Source organism: Triticum aestivum, chromosome 6B (assembly GCF_018294505.1).
Source record: "Triticum aestivum cultivar Chinese Spring chromosome 6B, IWGSC CS RefSeq v2.1, whole genome shotgun sequence".
Lineage (NCBI taxonomy): Eukaryota > Viridiplantae > Streptophyta > Magnoliopsida > Poales > Poaceae > Triticum > Triticum aestivum.
The window spans coordinates 388,582,839-388,589,287 of NC_057810.1; positions in this window are offsets into that span (position 1 = coordinate 388,582,839).

Consider the following 6,449-nt stretch of genomic DNA (forward strand, 5'->3'; position numbering starts at 1 on the left):
GACATTGGAGCAGACGTCGTCGCAACCGCGGAGCCCGAGGACACATGTCCACTACAAGGATGCCGCCGCCACGACATCCCCGCTTGAACAGACTGGATCCCAGATCCCTCACCAACAATAGAGACGATCACCTCGCCGGAGAAGAATTCAGAGTTTCTTTATTCAGCATCGTCGTTGTCGCCGCCGAAGCCAAGACGTCGAACGATCCAAAACCCTAAGCTTCTTGGGCCCTAAAACCTAAAGCTAAAACGATCAACATGTGCGGGATCCGGCGACCCCCCTCACCACCGACGACCAAAAGGTCACCGGCGGAGGAGAGCTGCCGGAAGACGGTGCAGGAAGGAGGGCTCTCCTGGTGACGGTGGCTAGGTTTCGCTACAGGAAGAAAACGATCACAAGAGGAGGAAACGTTCAAAAAGATACCAAATTGTTGATTCTCTTTTTTGCTTCATTTTCGTATTAAAAGAGATAAATACACTCAGGGTCACTATAATTGTGATGAAAGCACGATACGGTCACCCAACTTTGAAATGCACTCTTACGGTCACTGAATACGATTGGATGTGAAAATATGGTCACTGTAGCATGTATGCGGTGCGTACAGGCTCTTTGACCACATGTTGACTGGTAGTTGGGGACAGGTGGCAAACCGCAGAGGCGCCGCTGTGGAAATATGCCCAAGGCCCCTCGGGCATGACCGAATCCCCCGTTCATCCCTCCTCCACCCACGTCGCATCTTCGTCTTTGGTTGGAGAAAGGGGACTCGCTTCATAGGTGATGTCGCCCCGGCGATCATCGGTGGTAGAGGCGAGGAGAGCGGTTGATTTCTCAGTGGTTGTAGAGGCGCTGCCGCCGCACGCATTCTTCCCGTGGGAGGCGGCGGCGATGGCCCCTGTTCGTCGTGCAGAAGGGGCGCCACCCCTGTGTATAGTAAGTCTCGCTTTCTGAAGAATCCGAGCTTTTTTGCGTTTTGATGTTGAAAATCTAATGCGGAGCATCCCACGATCATCACCATGGACACATCTACATCTCCTACGACACCACTTGGACCAATGACAAGAGCTAGAGCAAAGGTCATCGAAGATAAGGTGAACTCGCTCCTCTCCAAACTACCACTTTCTACACATGAGACATGGCAACTACCTCAAGCGGAAACACTATGTGTGATCAGTTACTTGGAGGAAGGCCACGGAGCAACTACATCCAATGGACAAGATGGTGAGGACACTGAGCATGAGGGACAAGAAGAAGAGCTACCGAAGAAACTCCAGCCACCAGACGACCGGGCGAGACAGGACGTCCAGCGCCTGAAGCTCCAGCCACCCGACGACCGGTCAGGACCGGACGTCCGGCGCCTGAAGGCCCAGCTGACCCAAGTCCCAGCCGACGCAAGCTACAGCGAGCGGGCGTCCGTGCAGGACCGGACAACCGGCAACACCTACCGGCGAGCGGACGTCCGGCCTTCTCCGGACGACCGACCGTCTCCGGGCGTCCGGTACCACTTCAACAGAACGAAAATAGCGGAAGTCCGAACCCTACCGGAGTCCGGACCCTCGCGAGCCATCGGACGACCAGTAGAGGCCGGACGTCCGCTGCCCGTCTGTGCACAGTTTCGGGCCCGAGTTTCATGTACCCATTCAATTCGCCTCCATTTGCACTTAGACTATAAATAGATCTCCTCCTCCTCCTAGTTAGGGTTAGCATTGGTTTAGCTCATATTAGAGATAGAGCTTTGCTCATCCACTTGGTTACTTCTCCATCGGAGTTCACGACCTCTTCAGAGAAGATCCCCCAAGCGGATTCAAGACCCCTTCTTGGGAAGACCCCTCAAGACCTCCTCATGGAGATGAACTAGCTACTTGTATCGTCCATTGTTGGATTTGAATCGTGTATCTCTTTGTGTTTCGAGAATCTAGCACATGTGTAATCGAATCTTGTTGGTTTGATTGATTCTCTCATGTTTCCCCTCGTGTTCTTCGTGTTCTTCGTAGGATTCCCTCCAATCGTGAAGATCGGGCATCTAGGGTCCTACCCTACATCATCTTGGTATCATGAGCCATGTTGATCACGTATTTGGAGGCCCTACCCTTTGTTTTCTAGCTTGATTTTGTTGTGTTCTTCCCCAATTTCGAAAATGCCCACCAAAAATAGCCCCAAATTTTTTTGTGATTTGTTGGTGTGATGAAGTTTTGTTGGATTTAATCCATGGATTTGCTTTGCCACGAGTGGATCAGCTTTCCCCCATCATCTCCACCATTCCCATCCACAAAACCACTCGGATTTGACCAATTTTGCCACCTCCTTCACGAACCCTAGCTGTTCATCCCGTGCCCGAAATCGCCCAGGCACCGGACGTCCGCTAGCTACTAGATATCCGACGACCGGACGACCGCTCCACCACCGGACGTTCGCTGTTTCCCGACGAAACTGAAAAAGTTCAGTTCGGCCACCACCACCTCTCCACTTCCACCTCCGCATACACACTCCGATACCACCACCGCTTTTCGCAAGCACCACCATCGCTTACCCGCTACCAACTCCGACACAATTTTAACATGTTTTGGTCTTTGAGAATTTGAGTTGTGATTTCCGTGTCCTATTGTGTTTTGGCTATATAGGTACAGTTCGACATCAACATCACCACCGCTCATCTTCGCCGCGGACTCGCCATTGACAACAACCGTTCAACAATTTTTGACACCTTGATACGTCCATTTTGCATCATGCTTTTATATCGATACTTATTGCATTATGGGCTATTATTTCACGTTATGTCACAATACTTATGCCTATTCTCTCTTATTTCACAAGGTTTACATGAAGAGGGAGAATCCCGGCAGTTGGAATTCTGGGCTGGAAAAGGAGCAAATATTATAGACCTATTCTGCACAACTCCCAAAGTCCTGAAGCTCCAGGGAAGTTACTTTTGGAATTAATAAAAAATACTGAGCAAAGAAAGTACTAGAGGGGGCCCACACCCTGGCCACGAGGGTGGGGGGCGCGCCCTACCCCCTTGGGCGCGCGCCCCTGCCTCGTGGGCTCCCTGGCAGTCCTCCAATGGCCATCTTTTGCTATATGAAGTCTTTTACCCTAGAAAAAATCATAAGCAAGCTTTCGGGACGAAACACCGCCGTCACGAGGCGGAACCTTGGCGGAACCAATCTAGGGCTCTGGCGGAGCTGTTCTGCCGGGGAAACATCCCTCCGGGAGGGAGAAATCATCACCATCGTCATCACCATCGATCCTCTCAGCGGGAGGGGGTCAATCTCCATCCACATCTTCACCAGCACCATTTCCTCTCAAACCTTAGTTCATCTCTTGTATCCAATCTTTGTCCCAAAACCTCGGATTGGTACCTGTGGGTTGCTAGTAGTGTTGATTACTCCTTGTAGTTGATGCTAGTTGGTTTATTCGGTGGAAGATCATATGTTCAGATCCTGTATGCATATTAATACCCCTCTGATTATGAACATGAATATGATTTGTGAGTAGTTACGTTTGTTCCTGAGGACATGGGAGAAGTCTTGCTATAAGTAGTCATGTGAATTTGGTAATCGTTCGATATTTTGATGAGATGTATGTTGTCTCTCCTCTAGTGGTGTTATGTGAACATCGACTACATGACACTTCACCATTGTTTGGGCCTAGAGGAAGGCATTGGGAAGTAATAAGTAGATGATGGATTGCTAGAGTGACAGAAGCTTAAACCCTAGTTTATGAGTTGCTTCGTAAGGGGCTGATTTGGATCCATATGTTTCATGCTATGATTAGGTTTACCTTAATACTTCTTTTGTAGTTGCGGATGCTTGCAATAGGGGTTAATCATAAGTGGGATGCTTGTCCAAGAAAGGGCAGTACCCAAGCACCGGTCCACCCACATATCAAATTAACGAACGCGAATCATATGAGTGTGATGAAAACTAGCTTGACGATAATTCCCATGTGTCCTCGGGAGCGTTTTCCTTCATATAAGAATTTGTCCAGACTTGTCCTTTGCTACAAAAAGGATTGGGTCACCTTGCTACACCTTATTTACTTTTGTTACTTGTTACCCGTTATGAATTACCTTATCACAAAACTATCTGTTACCAATAATTTCAGTGCTTGCAGAGAATACCTTACTAAAAACCGCTTGTCATTTCCTTCTGCTCCTCATTGGGTTCGACACTCTTACTTATCGAAAGGACTATGATAGATCCCCTACACTTGTGGGTCATCAAGACTCTTTTCTGGCGCCGTTGTCGGGGAGTGAAGCGCCTTTGGTAAGTGGAACTTGGTAAGGAAAAACGTATATAGTGTGCTAAAATTTACTATCACTTGTTACTATGGAACATAATCCTTTGAGGGGCTTGTTCGGGGTATCTTCACCCCGGCCAGTAGAGAAAAATGTTGCTCCTCAACCTACTGAACCTACTGAACCTACTGAAAATGTTTACTTTGAAATTCCTTCGGGTATGATAGAGAAACTGCTAGCTAATCCTTTTATAGGAGATGGAACATTGCATCCCGATTTACACCTAATCTATGCGGATGAAGTTTGTGGATTATTTAAGCTTGCAGGTGTGCCCGACGATGTTATCAAGAAGAAGGTCTTCCCTTTATCTTTGAAGGGAGAGGCATTGACATGGTTTAGGCTATGTGATGATATGGGATCATGGAACTACAACCGACTGAAATTGGAATTTCATCAGAAGTTTTATTCTATGCATCTTGTTCATCGTGATCGTAATTATATATATAATTTTTTGCCTCGCAAAGGAGAAAGCATCGCTCAAGCTTGGGGGAGGCTTAAGTCAATGTTATATTCATGCCCCAATCATGAGCTCTCAAGAGAAATGATTATTCAAAAAATTTATGCTCGGCTTTCTCTCAACAATCGCTCCATGCTCGATACTTCTTGTACTTGTTCTTTATGATGAAGACTATTAAATTCAGATGCGATTTATTGGAAATAACTAAACGCAACTCTGAAGATTGGGATCTCGACGAAAGTAAGGAGTCGGGTATAACACCTAAGTTTGATTGTGTTAAATCTTTTATAGATACCGATGCTTTTCGTGAATTTAGTACTAAATATGGACTTGACTCTAAGATAGTAGCTTCTTTCTTTGAATCATTTGCTACTCATGTTGACCTCCCTAAGGAGAAGTGGTTTAAATATAATCCTCCCATTGAAGTAGAAGTAGTTGCACCTATTAAAGTTGAAGAAAAGACTATCACTTATAATGATACTATTGTTCCTACTAGCTATATTGAGAAACCACCTTTCCCTGTTAGGATAAAAGATCATACTAAAGCTTCAACTGTGGTTCGTAAGAGTAATACTAGAACACCTACACCACCTGAGCAAATTAAAGTTGAACCTAGTATTGCTATGGTTAAAGATCTCTTGGCTGATAATATTGATGGGCATGTTATTTACTTCTGTGATGAAGCTGCTAAAATTGCTAGACCTGATACTAAAAATAAACATAGACCTGTTGTAGGCATGCCTGTTATTTCTGTTAAAATAGGAGATCATTGTTATCATGGCTTATGTGATATGGGTGCTAGTGCTAGTGCAATACCTCATTCCTTATACAAAGAAATTATGCATGATATTGCACCTGCTGAGATGGAAGAAATTGATGTTACAATTAAACTTGCCAATAGAGATACTATTTCACTAGTTGGGATTGTTAGAGATGTTGAAATCTTGTGTGGGAAAGTTAAATATCCTGTTGATTTTCTTGTTCTTGGTTCCCCACAAGATGACTTTTATCCCACTATATTTGGTAGACCCTTCTTGAATACTGCTAGTGCTAAGATAGACTGCAAAAAGGATGTTGTTACTATTGGTTTGGGGGATATATCTCATGAGTTTAATTTTGCTAAATTTCGTAGACAACCCCATGATAAAGAATTGCCTAGTAAGGATGAAATTATTGGTCTTGCTTCTATTGCCGTGCCTCCTAATGATCCTTTAGAACAATATTTGCTAGAGCATGAAAATGATATGTTTATGAATGAAAGAAGGGAAATAGATGAAGTATTCTTTAAACAAGGACCTATTTTGAAACACAACTTGCCTGTTGAAATTCTAGGGGATCCTCCACCACCCAAGGGTGATCCCGCGTTTGAGCTTAAACCGCTACCTGATACTCTTGAATATGCTTATCTTGATGAAAAGAAGATATATCCTGTTATTATTAGTGCTAACCTTTCAGAGCAGGAAGAGGAGAAATTGTTGAAAACTCTCAAGAAGCACCGTGCTGCTATTGGATATACTCTTGATGATCTTAAGGGCATTAGTCCCACTCTATGCCAACACAAAATAAAATTGGAATAAGACGCCAAACCAGTTGTTGATCGCCAATGACGGTTAAATCCTAAGATGAAAGAAGTGATAAGAAAAGAAATACTAAAGCTCCTGGAGGCAGGTATAATTTAACCCCCTGCTGATAGTTAGT